The following is a 16,755-nucleotide window of genomic DNA, read 5'->3' as shown; positions in this document are numbered from 1 at the left end:
GCAATGGTCTGCTGTTTCCAGGACTCTTCTCAGTGTGAGACTTTTGTGGGTGAGCTGACAGGTTTTTTTTTACCTTGGGTGGGAACCCAGAGGCTGAGAGGGAGGGTGTATCAGAAGGAAAATTAATCTATATTGATTTATATATATATTAGTAAAAGGATGCACGTAGCACTGTGGTCTAAACCACTGAGCCTCTTGGGCTTGCTGATCAGAAGGTCAGCAGTGAGTTCCTGTTGCTCTCTCCCAGTTCCTGCCAACCTAGCAGTTTCAAAGCACGCCACTGTGAGTAGATAAATAGGTACTGCTGCCGACACGAAGGTAAACAGTGTTCCCATGTGCTCTGGTTTCTGTCACGGTGTCTGGTTGCACCAGAAGCAGTTTAGTCATGCTGGCCACATGATCTGGAAAGCTGTCTGTGGACAAACGCCGGCTCCCTCAGCCTGAATGCGAGATGAGCGCCACAATGCCATAGTCACCTTTGACTGGACTTAACCGTCCAGGGATCCTTTACCTTTTTACCTATATTAGTAACTTTGTACTACTGTAACATTTTCATATGTAACTGGGTATTTTTGTAATATTTTGTTTAAGTTGTCTGTTGTTTCAGCTTTTTGTACACCTTAGAGATATTCTTTATATATTAAGCGGTATAGAAAATAATTAAATAATCAAATCAATCAACCATCATTGGAGATTCTCCACTGGTAAGGAGCACCCCATTGCAGCTGCTCACTGGTGGCACTCCTGTAGCTAGCAGAAACTCATGTACCATTTTGTGGTATTGTGGGGACAGCACATGATCGACTGGATCTGGTGCAGACCCTGCTGCTGTCATGTGATGCCAGTAGGCATGATCTGGGCTTCTTCACAGCACCAGCCTTGGAGCTGCTGCAGTGAAGGGGCTTGCCTTACAGACTTCCCGCCATCTGCTCTGGCTGGTGTGAACAACAGGGCTGTTGATGCAGTGCCAATGCCTGTGAAGCAGCTACATGCAGGGATAGGAAGTCACAGAAAAAGAATGTGCTATTTTATTCAGGTGTAGTTAACTGTGGACATCTGCATTGTACTAAAATTTTATTTCGTTGGTATTTTGGATCTACAATGCTATATTCTACATGCTATATCCCTGAAGTCAGGTGCCTCTGTTGACACTGAGCTGCTGCCATTTTCCACATTTCCACACTTCATTGCCTCCTGAATAGTGAGAGAGAGAGAGACTTCCTGTACAGTTCACAGTGTAGAAAAGAGGAGTTTGGCAGGTGTGGATTGTCATGCCATTGTGCTACAGGAGTGGGGGCATAGCTGTCAACGTTCCCCTTTTTTAAAGGGAAATTCCCTTATTCCAAATAGGATTCCTCGCAAGAAAAGGGAAAAGTTGACAGCTATGAGTGGGGGGGGGGACTATACCCTCTGAAATTCCTTTTTCTAACGAGCTAAATGCAGAACTCTGTCCTCCTGGCTGCCTCTGATTTCACTACTGCAGGAATAGGGAACTCTTTACAGGACAGGGGACACATTTTCTTGTGGGGAATCTTCTGGGTATTGCATGCTGGCAACGGTCACGACTTGAGGTCATAGGAGATAGAGCAATGGATATGACTCTTACTTTTGTATAGTAGCGTACATTCCAGGCATTCAAAAACCAGAGGCTTCTACACACATATACATACCCCTCCACCCATGGAAGCAAGAAGCATTGTCACAGTTCAAGGACACATTTCAACCGGGTAAAGAGGAAAGTGCAGAATAGGCCTCTGAGGAGGGGGAATGCCCTATGGAGGATCCTACAGGCCAGATACAGAGGCTGGGGGGAGGGCAGCATTATGCCCCATGGCCTGTGGTTCCCCACACTTCACTTATTCACCTCACTTTTAATTTGTATATTCCCTTTCTACATTACTAGACACAAGGCGGTTTGCAAACTGAAGAAACAAAAAAAGATACAGCAAAGATCGCACACCTTATAACAATCTGATCCAGTACAAAAAAGTCATAATAAAAGCATAACATTAAAATAAAGAACTTAGATCAAATAAAGTAATATTCCAATTAGAATATAAGAGTACACAGTAAAATATCAGCAAATAAGAATTAAACAGAAAATCACTCTTAACCATTACTGAACTATAATCAATAAAAATAACAGCAAGTCACAATGCATAAAACACCACCATACATACCTGTGATGGGACGATGAGCTGCTTGTGCGTAAAATGCAAGTCCCTCAGAGTTTGATCAGGCTTTCAAACCTCTGCCTGTGACGGAGCCCCTCCAGCATGGCTGCGTCAATCACTAGTAGAATCCGAAAGTGGCTGCTTTCGGAAACGTTTCCAACATAAAAGCTCCTTAACGGAAACACGTCGTCTGGCCTCTCGGCGTGACAGTTTCCGTCGAGGTGTGGGTGTCCCTATAGGAGGTCCTGAGACCTCCCCACTGGTTTCGCTTGAAGCGTCTCTGAGCCATCCCTCCGACTCACTTTCCCTTGGAGTTCTTGCTCGCCCTCTACTGGTTCCCTCTTCCGCTGCTACTGCTCTCTCACCCTCAGTGAGCCTTTGCGCCTCCGGCGCTTTAGATGTCAGTTCCCTGACATCCACCTCCCCTCCAGGGCCCCCTTCACCCCCTCCCGTCTCCTCTCCTACTGGCGGTGAGGAGGTAAAACCCTTGAAAGAACCTCCCTCATCTTCCGACGTCGCGAACACTTCCTTCCACTTGTTGCTGTTCCTACTCTCTAGGTACTCTTCGTCATCAGAGTCCACTCCCTCTTCCAACTCCGACTCCGCGAACCCTTCCATTTCCTCTTCCTCATCGGTGGTGCCGAAATACTCCCTCCTAAACCTTGCTATCGGCTGAGGTTTCCTCGGGAACCTTTGATGGAACGTTTCTGTTAAAACCTCGTCATTGACTTCCTGCGCACTTACCCAGGTGTTTTCTGACTCCGGTTCCCCTTCCCACGCCACTAAATACTCCACCTGATTTCCCTTCCACCTGGAATCGAGGATTTCCGCTACATGGTTGCGGCGTTCCCTCTCTTCCAAGGCTGGTCCCCTGACGTGCTCCCCTTCACCTCCTCCCCTGTATGGTGACAGTAACGACCTGTGGAACACTGGGTGCAATTTCATGTGATTGGGTAATCGGAGTTTGAAAGCTACCGGGTTGACCTGCTGAATCACCTCAAAGGGTCCCAATCTTCTGGGCCTCAGTTTCTTACAACCCCCTTTGAACGGCAACCCTTGGGTTGACAACCACACTTGATCCCCCACCCTTATGGTTTCACCTTCCCTTCTGTTCTTGTCTGCCTGCTTCTTATATTGTGCCTTAGCCCTTTCTAAGTTGAGCTGGAGCTGCTGATGGATGGCTTCCATCTCTTCTACAAAATGTTCAGCCGCTGGGACGCTCCATCTCTCCCCTCCTTCCCCTGGAAATGCCCTGGGGTGACACCCGTAATTAGCCAAAAAGGGACTCATCCCTGTGGACACATTCTCCGCATTATTGTAGGCAAATTCTGCCAACGCCAACTTTTCGACCCAATCGTTCTCTCTGTCATTGACATAACACCTAAGATATTGTTGAAGAATGCCATTTGCCCTTTCCGCCTGCCCGTTGGTTTCAGGGTGCCGGGCAGTTGAAAAATTGACTTCCACGTGTAACAAGCTCATGAGCTTCCTCCAGAACCTGGAAGTAAATTGTTTGCCTCGATCTGAGATCACCCTCGAGGGAGCCCCGTGCAACCTAAAGATATGTTCCACAAACAACTTCGCCGTTTCTTCCGCTGTGACTGCATGTGAGCATGCTACAAAGTGGCACATCTTAGTTAACAGGTCTACTACTACCATGATGGCTGTTTTCCCCTTGGACCTTGGCAGATCCGTCATAAAATCTATTGATATCGCTTCCCAAGGCCGTTCTGGTGTGGGTAAAGGTTCTAATAACCCTGCCGGCGCCCTTCTTTCCCCTTTGGCTCGCTGACATTGGTCACACCCTCTTACATACTCCCTTACATCTTCCCTCACCTTAGGCCACCAAAATTCCCTGGTAACCAACCACATGGTCTTGTGTTGCCCAAAATGTCCCGCCGTGGGGCTATCATGCAACTGCTTGAGTACTCTCCCCCTCAATTCACCTTCGGGTATATACAGTGCCCCTTTGTAATACAATGCCCCATTTCTTTCCTCAAAACCTCCGGGGCTCTCGCCCTCCCCCCTGAGACCTCTGAGCTTATCCTGGGCATATTCATCATTTTCCGTTTCCTCCACCAGTTCTCGTTGCCCCACCATCGCCGCCCCACACACCCAGCGGTCCTCCGGGATGACATGTCTCTCTTCGATCACCCCCTCCCCTTCCCAATATTCTGGTTTGCGTGAGAGCGCGTCCGCCCTGACGTTTTCTGGGCCTGGCACATAACAAATCTCAAAGTTAAATTTGGAGAATTCCTGTGCCCATCTCACTTGTCGTTGGTTGAGCACTCGAGCTGTTCTCCAATACTCTAAATTTTTGTGGTCGGTGCACACTTGCACCTTGTGTTGTGCCCCAATTAATAAATGTCTCCACCTCCGGAATGCTTCGTGAATGGCAAGTAGTTCCCTGTCATACACCGTGTAATTCCTCTCGGACTTATTCAGCTTCCGCGAGAAGAAGGCACACGGTCTCCACTCCGACGCACTCCTCCCCGGTTGAAGAAGGACCGCCCCTACCGCCCGGTCGGATGCATCTGTTTCCACTCTCATGGGTTTTCGTAAATCCACATGCAGAAGTTGTTCTTCCGAGGCGAAAGCCCTTTTCAGTTCTTCAAAGGCTCGATCCGCCTCTGCCGTCCAAACAAATTTCTTCTTGCTGCTGAGACAGTCGGTGATGGGCGCCGTCAAGTGGGCAAAGTTCTTGATGAACTTCCGATAAAAGTTCCCAAATCCCAAGAATCTTTGCACGTCCTTCTTGGTCTTCGGTGTCTTCCATTCCAGTACCGCTTGGACCTTGCCTGGATCCATGGCCAATCCCTTGTCTGACAAGCGGTACCCCAGGAATTCCACCTCCTTGGTATGAAACTGGCACTTCTCCAGTTTCACCCACAGCTGGTTGGCTTGCAGCCTGCCCAACACTTCTCGAACGTCCCTCACATGCTGTTCCTCATTTTCCGAATACACCAACACGTCGTCTAAAAAGGCCACACAATTCTTGTAGAGCAAAGGTCCCAGAACGTGGTTTATAAAAGCTTGAAAACACGCGGAGCCCCCTTGTAGACCGAAGGGCATAACGAGGTATTCAAAGGCTCCCAACGGGGTAAACATGGTGGTCTTCCATTCATCTCCCTTCCTTATGCGTATCAGATTGTACGCCCCCCGCAGGTCCAGTTTTGTAAAAATCTTTCCCTTCCTTACTCTGGTCAAAATGTCATCAATTCGGGGCATAGGGAAAGCCAGGGGCTCCGACACTGCATTGAGGGCCCTGAAGTCACACACCAGTCTCGGTTTGTCTGTGTTCTTTTTGTCCACAAAAAACACTGGGCTGCCCCCCACCGCTCGGGACTCTCTGATGAAACCTCGCTTCAAGTTTTTGTCAATGAACTCCCTCAGCTCCTGCATCTCCCTGTCTGACATGGCGTACAGCTTGCCTACTGGGAGTTGGGCCCCTGGGAGTAGGTTGATTTGACAGTCAAAGGGTCTATGCGGTGGCAGTTTGTCTGCTTCCCTTTCGCTGAATACGTTGCTCAGATCTGCGTATTGCGGGGGCACCTTCCCTTTGTCCATCACTTCCATCCCCGCTAGGGTGACTCTGTCTCCTCCCGAAACCTTCCCCTCCTTGCAGTGTTCTAGGCAATGCGCTGACCCAAAGGAGACCACCCTCTGATGCCAGCCCACTAGCGGATCGTGTAGCGCCAGCCAGCTCATCCCCAAAATGATGGGCGCTCCTCCCAGGATGGCCACATTAAACGCTATCTGTTCAGTGTGCCTTGCCACTCTCATTATCATCGGGACAGTCTGTTGGCTAACTTCTCCCCCCAACAGCTCTCTGCCGTCAATCGTAGTCACCTGCAAGGGGTTACTTAAAGGGATAGTCTGTATCTGGTGCTCCGCTGCAAACTCCTTACTCATGAAATTACAGGAGCTGCCTGAATCCAAAAGCGCCTTGACCTTTAGTGGGTGTCCGTTTGGCAGTTCTAGTAACACCTCTATCACTAAAGCGGGTCTGGGGGGTTCTGGCATGGGCACTTTCATTGCTCTTTGGCCTGGCTGCTGTGCCCCAACGGTGGCAGCCAGGCGTTGGCTTTTACTTGCTCCTTGCCTTCCTCTTCCTTTCCCCCAACAGCTCCTGCCATCCCTTGCCATTCCTTTCTTTGTGGGCAAACTCTGGCAAAGTGCCCTGGCTGTTGGCAGAGATAACATCTCTTGGCGCTCTTTCCCTCCTTTTTCCGCCCTTCACTGGGATTTGAAACTGCGCGCGCCCGCGCTGTTCCAACTTCCATCGGCTCTGCCGGCGGGAAAGGTGGCTCTGGAATGTCTGGAATGCGGAACTCCCTCCAACGGTCTCCTTTCCCTTCCCGCTTTTCCATAGCCCTCGCCTCCTGGCGCGCTCCTATGGCCAGCGCAGATTTGGTTAACTGGTCCATAGACTCCGCCCTGGGGCCCCGGGAAAGCTCATCTTTGACGGTTGAAGAAAGCCCCTCTTCGAAAAGCATTTGGATGGGCTCCGCCGATAGGTCCCACCCCAATTTGTGAATCAACATGGTAAATTCAGTCCAGTACTCACGGACAGATCTGCTTCCTTGCTGGCAAGCCATTAACTGCCTTCGCACCACCCCCTGCTCAATATCGCTGGAAAACATCAGGTCCATGGCACGAAAAAACTTCCTCGTGTCCTTTAAGATCTCATTATTCGCTGCCATCAGGGGTCTAACCCAATCTTTCGCCCCGGATTCGAGATGGCCAATCACATACGCCACTCGCGATTCCTCATCGGGGAAGTCATCAAACTGCAAGTTTAGAGCGTATTGCATCTCTGTTCTAAAGGCATGATAGTTCCTGGGATCCCCCCCGAATTTCTGCACCAATCCTGGCACCTTTCTGGCGAGCGGGGTGGTTTTCTCCTTTCCCTTTTCTGCATCCTGAGCCCTCCTCTCCTCAAGCCTCGCCGTTTGCAGCGCCAACTGGATCTCCAACGCCCTGTACCTTTCTTCCAGGCTTGGACCTCCTCCAGCTGCTCCTGCTTCCCCGGTTCCGGCTGGATTGCTCATGATGCTTCTCCCTGCACAAGCTGGCTTTCGGAGACTTTCGGATTGCTGTGATGGGACGATGAGCTGCTTGTGCGTAAAATGCAAGTCCCTCAGAGTTTGATCAGGCTTTCAAACCTCTGCCTGTGACGGAGCCCCTCCAGCATGGCTGCGTCAATCACTAGTAGAATCCGAAAGTGGCTGCTTTCGGAAACGTTTCCAACATAAAAGCTCCTTAACGGAAACACGTCGTCTGGCCTCTCGGCGTGACAGTTTCCGTCGAGGTGTGGGTGTCCCTATAGGAGGTCCTGAGACCTCCCCACTGGTTTCGCTTGAAGCGTCTCTGAGCCATCCCTCCGACTCACTTTCCCTTGGAGTTCTTGCTCGCCCTCTACTGGTTCCCTCTTCCGCTGCTACTGCTCTCTCACCCTCAGTGAGCCTTTGCGCCTCCGGCGCTTTAGATGTCAGTTCCCTGACAATACCAAACCATATAAAAGGGTAAAATTGTGGAAACAAAGGCACACACCCTACACAACTTCCCACCATGGAAATGTTATTTTCCATCATGATGTGTTCTTCCTCCCATATCAATTGTTTCTTTTGCCATGCAACTGGAACCCCAGATTCCCACTTCTGCCCAGGCTTTCTTACCATTACTGCTTCTGCTTCTTCTGCTGGCCTTCTTGGTGCTGCAGCAGCTGCTGTCTGCTCATTGACTACTACAAAGAAGCACAGTAAAGTGTGATAGATGGGCATATCTCATGTAGCACACAACACCTGGTATAGGGGTACAAAGGCACAGAACATGGCAGCATCACTGGTTAATGGTGGTGTGGTACATATTTTGAAAGTCACCAAAAAGTTCAAGAGTGGGAGCAACTGAAGATTGAAACTACTATGCATTTTGGCAAGGGTTGGAGCCCAGCAGTACTACCACTGGGAAGTGCACCTACAAGTGTCAGATAGTAAGGGAGGGGGCTGCAAAAATAACTAGAGAAATAAGCATTTATGGAGCAAACAATTCAAAAATAATGTGGTGAGGTGAAACTGGGGTGGCCACAGCACTAAGTCATTCATGAAGTATCAGAAAAACTCCATGTCACTAATATTTGGAGAATGCAGTCTGCTATAATTAATTTGTCTCCACTCCCTTGTTGATTGATATAAGAAGAGATAAAGGCTAGTTGAATTGACCTGGAAGTACAAATAAACTGAGAGGACCAGAGTAGCTGGACAGCTCATGCAACTTCTAGAGACCTTAGTGGCTGCCATTCTTGTGAAGTTAGCCAATAATGCCTAAAGAAGACTCAAATGCTATCTCCAGATCACTGTTGAGGTATTTGCAGACAATCACAATGAGGATGCTTTTGTCCTTGCTTTCATCTTGAGAAGCAGTGCACAGCTAACATCTTAGCAAATCATCTTACAAAAGCTAACATCTTACCAAACATGTGTTTGGTAAGGGGCAAAATGCACGCTTGAGACCAATTTCAACACAGCCTTAGATTACATCCATGTTTGTCTTGGAATCATATTGCATAAAAAAAAAGGTGGGCAGATGATCTTTGCTTTACACTTTCGCTGATGTTTACTTGCAAGTGTTCAATATGTTTTTTAATATAGCAGGAGAATACAGTGGTGCCATTCCTAACACTGTAATTAAGATTGCATCGACTTTTCCATTATATAAAACACTTTTTTGTGAGGTTTCAGACTCAGCTGTAAAAATTCATTCCAGTTTGAGACTTGGCAAAGGAAGCCTAGGCATGGGGTGTGCTTCTTTTTATAAAATATGATAAAAATGTACTTGGTCGTGTTTATAATTTTACAAGCCATGTAAAACACCACAGGTTAGGCTTTTAGGAACACTGTATGCTTTGAAAGTCAGACTTTGAAAGTCCTAATGGACCACCAGATGAACTGGAAACCTGGATGGTCTGTGTGCTTTAAAAACCAAACCCCGAACAAACCATGAACAAAATTGACATTCCTATTACTAAAAAGTTCATTAATTTATATCAGTGTTGCACAGAAGCTGTGCTATATTCAGTCTTTTTGTCCTCTGAGGAAGGAAGGGGGGAAATGGTTCTGTGATCCAAATACACTGAGCACTGAAAAAAGAAAGAGGTGAGACAGTTGCCTTGTTTGCATGACACGGTGAGTCAAACAATAACTTACTGGGGTTGTGCAAATGTGCAAGTTCCAAGAGAGAAGCTGACAGCAATTTTCCTCCTTTTTTTTAAATTGCAGTGCCATTCTGAGCTAAGCCAAAGTTTGGCTCTCTGCAGCTCATTTTCCCAACTTCTTGAGATGAGTATTAGGGGGAAGCACTTGGAGAGGAGAGATGAAAGAAAGTGATAGGTGGGCAAAGGTTCTTCACTCTTCACCCATGTCCCACCACATCACATGCTTTCTGTGCCATTGAGATACTTCCATTCTTAATCAACAGAATGGCCCTGGGGGGCTGCCAGGCCTGGTCCCCAGGAGTCAAGACTTACCATGAGAATACTGGTAGCATATTCATGAGAGAGTTTTCTGGAATCAACACTTAAGAATACAGGTTTTGTTTCACTGGCACAAGCTCCCACTATCACATTGTTTTAATTGAAACAAATGACTTTTTAATCATAGTGCGCCGCAGAGTATCTGTCTTTAAACAAAGTCTACATATTTGGCCACAGATGGGACTTAACTTAAGCAATGTTCATAAACATAACAACTCCCGTGAAGCACATGACTGCCAACTTTAGAAGGAAGTTTCTGAGCAGAAACAAACATGCATGCACAGCTGGTGTGTGATCCAAACAGTCACTTAGTGTGGAATGACGATCTGCTGGGTAACATTAGAATATTATAAGCTCATTAGAAACAACACACTTGTCCTATATTTGCTCCCACAGCATACCTCACTGCTATCACAAGCAAAGAGCAGTCATTATTTCTAGAGGGTATAGGAACATAGGAAGTTACCTTATACCAACTGCCTTATATGAGTCAGGAGCTGCCTTTACCATATCAGGCCATTGGCCCATCTCGCTCAATATTGTTAACACTGACTATCAGGAGTTCTCCAGAGTTTCAGACAAGGAATCTTTCCCAGCCCTACCTGGATATGCTGGGGATTGAACATGCAGAGCACGTACTCTACCACTGAACTATGGTTCTTTGGACAAAAATAGAGTCATCAAGGTGGCTATCAGGAACAAAGGAACCATCTTGTACCAGCCCAGACCATGGGTTCATCTACCTCAGTATTATCAACAAAGTGGTATTCTACCACTGAGCTACATTTCTTCCTTTACCACCAAATTGTCTTGTCTCTCAGGGTTGGTTGTGGTTATTATTATTATTATTTATTATTATTATTATTATTAATGATGCCACTAAATTTCATAGTTCCAGAAGTAGAAATAAGAATCTCATAGTGCTCATCGCAAATAGTATTGTGGTCCCCAAATGTCTTCCGTGGCTCAGGTTTTAGCCCAAGTCAGAGAAAGTTCCCTGCTTTCATCCTACTGATCTGGCCAACTCCATTGCAGGCACAAAGTTGCCCAGTTAGGTTTGGAGTTGGGAATCTGATGATAGAACTCTATTTTCTGATGAGGTGGAAGGGGGATACTTCTGTTTTTCAGCTGATTTCTGAGTCTACTGAGAGTGATTTATCCCATCTGAGTAGGATTTTCTTACAGAGGTCTTTCGTTTTTGTTGTCCTGCTTTGGATTTATTGCCAATTTTGTTTTGTATTCTATTCTATTATAAATTTTGCAAGTCTTCTCTGAGTGCCTTTTGGTAGACTAGAGTAAAAAATATCTAGAAAGAATAAAGTATAACCCATCATGCATGTGTATCAGGACTTCAGAAGATGGTAAAGTTCCAAAAATGCTAGATTCCTTTAGAAATCTGAGCATTTGCTACTCTGTTGTGGAATCAAGAAATATGTGATAGAAAACAGAACATAACCTCCACAAAGAAAGCAGCAATGGAAAAGGAGAATGAGTATAGAGCATCAAATGTAGATAGGCAAATCGTGTCTGCCTTCTATTTGTACAACTGTCCTTTGGGGAGAGCTCATACCCTGTCATGCACATGGTGGACATTTTCCCACTCCCCTCCTTTATTTTGCTTGTGTTGAACAAGCCAGATGACTTCTTGTTATGTAATGCATAACAAAAACAACCGGTAGTCATGAATGAGACAGTCATATGCTCCATCTGTGGTGACTGTCTACATTAATGGCCCTCAATTGTTGTGTCAGGACCTACAAATGAGTCATGATTTGACCAAAGGTGGGTTGTACCTGCAGCACTAACAGCATATACAGCAGGACAAGTGCTAGCATTTGGGCCAACTGCGCACAGCTGAAGGCCCCAGAGACTTGGAAGGGCCTCTCACTGTCCTCTCTGGTGGGCTCCTGGATGATTTGCAGCAACAGACAGCACTGAGCAGTGCCTCTATTGAATGGCAGCCATAGAGCTATGAAATTTTCTGATTTCATCAATCTATAGCTTTGGAATGACTGTAGATCTATGAAATATTTTATGAATCAGTGGGCCAGGGCATTGCATTTGTGGGGGTCACTTGGCAGTTGAACACCACAGATGGGAGAGAATTAGCTCCCATTTTTTTAAAAAGCCGCCACCAGTCCACCACTGAAACGTGTTTGGGGACCTGGTGGAGGGTAGTGAGTTCTGCTTTCACCCAAGCAGCCTTTGTGGCAGAGAAAGCATGTGACTACTGTTACTACTGCAGCTACCACTAACATAGTTGGGCCTTGCTCTGGTCAGATGTTGGGGGGCATTATTGGCACTGTGCCAGATACCCTCTAAGTCTGGTGCCAATACATGCATGTTAAGGAGGAAGAGGAAGATGATGATTCCATAGTTTATGTTTGGGCTATAGGTGGGTCCCATTTTTGAAAAAGATTGCTTCTCTACATGTTAGAGCAGCTTTGTGAAGCCTGGTTGAAATACTTTCTGAGAGATGAGTTTTGCATACTATGAGGATAATGACAGAGGCTGCATTCACACACCAGTTCATTCCATTTTCATGACTGTTAAGTTCCACATTATATTTGAGCTTCCACACAATGGAAAAGCTACTTCTGGAACTATAGTGGAATACAGTGTAAGATGAGTACTCATTTCTGTGTCAGTTGCTGTCAGGGGAGGGGGAATCCGCGTGCAAATAATATGTGAATGTGTGCTAAACTTGCACTATAGTTCCAGAAGTGACTTTTCCATCGTGTGAAAGCTCTAATATAATGTAGAAATGAACAGCTGGGGAAATGTTGGGGAAATGCAACAAGCTGCCATGTGAATGCAACAAGTGACTCAAGAGGGGAATGTGCACATGTATCTCAATGCTGTCATTTTATAATATGGCAGATACACAGGGCAAGTCATGCTTCGTTATATACAAGTAGCATGGAGAACCCATTAAACATTGATTTCAGCTGGCATCCACATTGCTGGAGTGATGTGTAAAGTCAGCACTAAGTGGCAGACAAAGAGGAATTATTGGCTATGGGGCTGATAGCTTTGGTCTCGTAATATGATTCCATCTTCCATCACTTCTTATTATAGAAATAACTGATATTTAAAAATAATAATTTAGTATGGCATTAGCTGCATGCAGCTGGGGTGGGGTGGGAATAGAAGTAGTTTTTTAATAACTTGCCTTCTGTGTTGCAGGTGGGTTTTTCATTTAAGACTTCTTCAGTCCTTTGGTGATATCCCACAACGAAACCATAAAATTGTACTTTTGATAACACTGCCTGTTGCTATGGAAATAATAATAATCATTCTTTGCCTTCACTTGGGAATCCAAATATATCCATATGCACTGTACAAACATGAATTAATTTGGTCTCACATCAGCCATGGGCAGGAGGCTAGGATTTTGCAGATGGGAAGTATTAAGCACAGAGGAAGTTTGTAGCAGAGCAGGGAATAGAATCACAGTGGTCTGTCTCTCAGCCCTCTTCTTTAACCACCAGATTATTGCTTTGCCTTACCCTGTGAACGTAAAACTGTCATGTTAGTACAGGCTGAACGTGAGGTTTCACTTTGGTTTACCATCTCCAAATGGCTAAAAATCAACGGCCAGGTCATTTGTAAAAGATGTGCTCCAACTGCTTTTACCAGGGGCATATCCTATTTTTTGTCTCTAGTAAATCTCATCCTTATGTTGCCTTTCAGAGTTTTGTTCATTTTCACACAGATGCGCTAAAATTCTTCACGTTTCCCTTATTCAGGGAATTCAGTGCAATGTAAAGGAATCCACAGGGCTGCTGGATTGACTTCATTGGGTGTTTGCACTGCACTGACTTCTCTACCACCTTGCTCCTCCCATTCCAATAAGTAGCAGCAATTCAACTGCTGGGAGGTCAGGCGAGTGCTGTTGCCCCACAGTGTTGTCTGTTACTGCTACGAACAGAGGAAGAAGCCTTATACAAAGTCATACGATTGGTTCACCCTAGTATTGCCTACACTGACTTGCAGTGGTTCCCCAAGAATTCAGGGAGGTAGTCTCTTCCAGCCCTATCTGGAGATGCTGGGGATTGAACCAGGGACCATTTGTATGCAAAGCAGATACTCTACCACTGAGCTACAGCCCTTCCTGAATGCAAAACATGTGCTTTGTTTTTGAGCTATCCCCACCCCACCCCTGGGAGAAGAGTAGGTGCATCTTGACTGCAATAGGCGAAACAATTCAGTGCACTGCTTCCCTTCTATCTCCTCCCTCCCATCTTCTGTCTAGATTCAAAATGTTGCTAAATGGTGTAAATAAAATCACATGCTTTTAAACGTTATTGTAGTCATCTTCTCCATGTCCTTCTGCCATCTGGAGTCAGAGGACAGTAGGGATGGTTATTTTAAATGGATTTGTACAAGGAATTCAGCGATTTTGACCTGAGTTTTGATCACATCAGACTGCCTCTTGTATCAAACAGCTGTTTATGTATAATTAACTTGTGCATTATTGCCTTTAAAAAAATCCCAACTAACCATATGCAAAAAGTCATATATTTATAATACGGGTAAGGGAGCTATGCCCCATGCCATGTTATATTTTTACAGCATAATTTTATGGATATTAATGCATACATATTTTATACAGTGGCAAGCATTCTTATATTAATCTGTTATTTTCTGGTAACTCTGGGAAACCTGGAATGTATATGCATATGGTATTATAGGTATAATGAAGAGTATACTAAGGGCTGTTTTTGTTGTGAGTGGATTTGGTCAGAGAAAAATCTCACTTCTTGCTGAGATTAAGGAATGTTGTGGGAATCTTTTTTAAAAAAACAAAAATCTTTGTGAATAAGTTTATCGCCAAGTTATTTCTTTTTTATATTATGATTTTATTCTGTGAACCACCCTGAGACCTGCAGGTATAGAGCAGTATATATATTAATTAATCGATTAATTATCCATCCTTACGGTGAGGGTCTTTTCAATTGTAGCATTGGGTCTATGTTTCTCCTGGCACCAGGCATAAAAGAGTTAATTCCTTCTTTTCATGCCTTATCTAGATTTGGGGGGTTGTGGCTCCTTTTGCTAAGAGGGATGGGGGGAATAGTTGTACACATGCTTTTTAATTATTTTAATGATTACACAGACTTTGTGCAAAAAGAGACAGCAGGTTTGGGTCCGTAAAGATTTTGGGTCCTTCCAAAATTGAACAATTAGACACACACACAGAAACACACACACACAATAAAAAGATATCTCCAAAATGTCTAGACATTTTACATCTCTGATATGACATTAAGTATTGTACAGTGAATGTGCCTAGCTGAATTTCATTAGCAGGCACCATATGGATTCCAAATGACTGATAAGCTTTAGTACGGCACGTTTTTCCATCCCACACCTTATACAGGATATTCATGTGGCCATTCTGAACATTAAATTGTCTAATAAAATAACAGATGAGGAAGGAGGATTTGCTGGTAGGAAGGATGGTTGCGTCTATAAGCTGTTTTAACATAAGAAGAGCTTGCTGGATAATAGTGCAGCATCCTTCTCTCACGGTGACCAATCAGATGTCTGTAGAAAGCCTGGAAGCAGGACCTGAGCACTAGAATGAGCAGTCTTCCTCACTGTAGTGTCCAGCAACTGGTACTCAGAAGCATTGCTGCTTCCTAAGCTTACTCGGGAGTTGTTGGTGAAGTACAGTACTTTGTCAACTGCTTTTTGAATGTCCACGCATACTATGTCAACTAGTCCACCTTTATATGTCTGTTGACATGCTCAAAGAACTCTAAGAGAAGTTCTGCTCCAGGAAGGCTTGCACATGCATAGGCTTGTCTATTTTATATTTAACAATACTTTCCACTAGTTTACCTGGGGAAGACATTAATCACCTGGACTGCAGTTTCCAGGATCTCCCATGATGTTACATTAGCCACTTTCCCGTCCTCAGATATGGAGGCTGATTTTAGGGACAAGTTACTGGAGAAGTTTGTTACTACTCTGTGCAAACTCCCTGGTCTCATAAGAAATAAAGTTAATTAACCATGAACTCAGCTTGTAGTTAGTTTCTACATAAGCAGCTGAAGACACCACAAAATGGGGTATGAAAAGGGTGATATCCAACATTAGTCTGCCAGCAATTCCAGAATACTGTGAATGTCCTGCCAGAATGGAGTGGAGAGAAGAGGATTGAGACTGGATGAAGGGCTGGGAGAGTAATAATTTCATTCTGCATATCATGTCTAAAGTCTGAAGATGGTGTGTAAATGTCTGTAAGGGGGAAAAACTCTACTTGGAGAGATCACAGTTTACAATGACCTCATCCAGGAGAAATCTAAGTGCCATATGTTCTGCTGGCCTGGTTTTAATTCAATGAATGCTGTTCAAATGCTAATATTCTTGGAGGAACAAACTTTTTCGTAAAGCGATTGCAAGAATGCCTCCTCCTATGTCTTGTTTTGCTTGTGCTAATTTTTAATCAGCTCCAGACTCTGGGATCCACACACAGTAGTCCTACATTTAAAGAGAGCGCACAGTTACATAACTTGCTCTTATTCAGCCAACACAACACATCTAATGGGAAGCCAGAGATGAGAAATGGATAAGTATCAAGACACCTGTGTTGTTTAAGAATCCAAGAATTGGACAATACCGAAAACAAATCCCCTGAGATGTTCAAATTAGGCTGTATGCAATCTTTGGCAATCTGGACAGAATCCCCTCACTATTTTCATTATGTTGCTTTTCATACTCACTTGAGTTATCAGGACTTCTTTTTCTCTACTTTGACACCTTAGACTTAATGGACCCAGTTCTCTTCTGTCTCTGCTTTGGCACCAAGGTGGGATTTAGGGTGGAGTTAATCATAAGGGAGCAATGGTGTAGAGTATCTACATCACTTGCTATAAATCTCAGTCTTTTTTTATGCAGCTGTTTAACAAGTCGGAGACAATTTGCAATCCTTTTTTTAAAAAACCAGATTGATAAACTACTAAATCTCAGGTCATGAAAGAAAGTATGAACAAATATGAAATCTATTTTAAAATGTGCAAGTAAAAGAACCCTGCTTCTCCC

This window comes from Podarcis melisellensis, assembly GCF_964234715.1.
Source record: "Podarcis melisellensis genome assembly, chromosome: 9".
NCBI lineage: Eukaryota > Metazoa > Chordata > Lepidosauria > Squamata > Lacertidae > Podarcis > Podarcis melisellensis.
The sequence above is the reverse complement of the archived record's forward strand: the minus strand, read 5'-3'. Positions refer to the sequence as shown.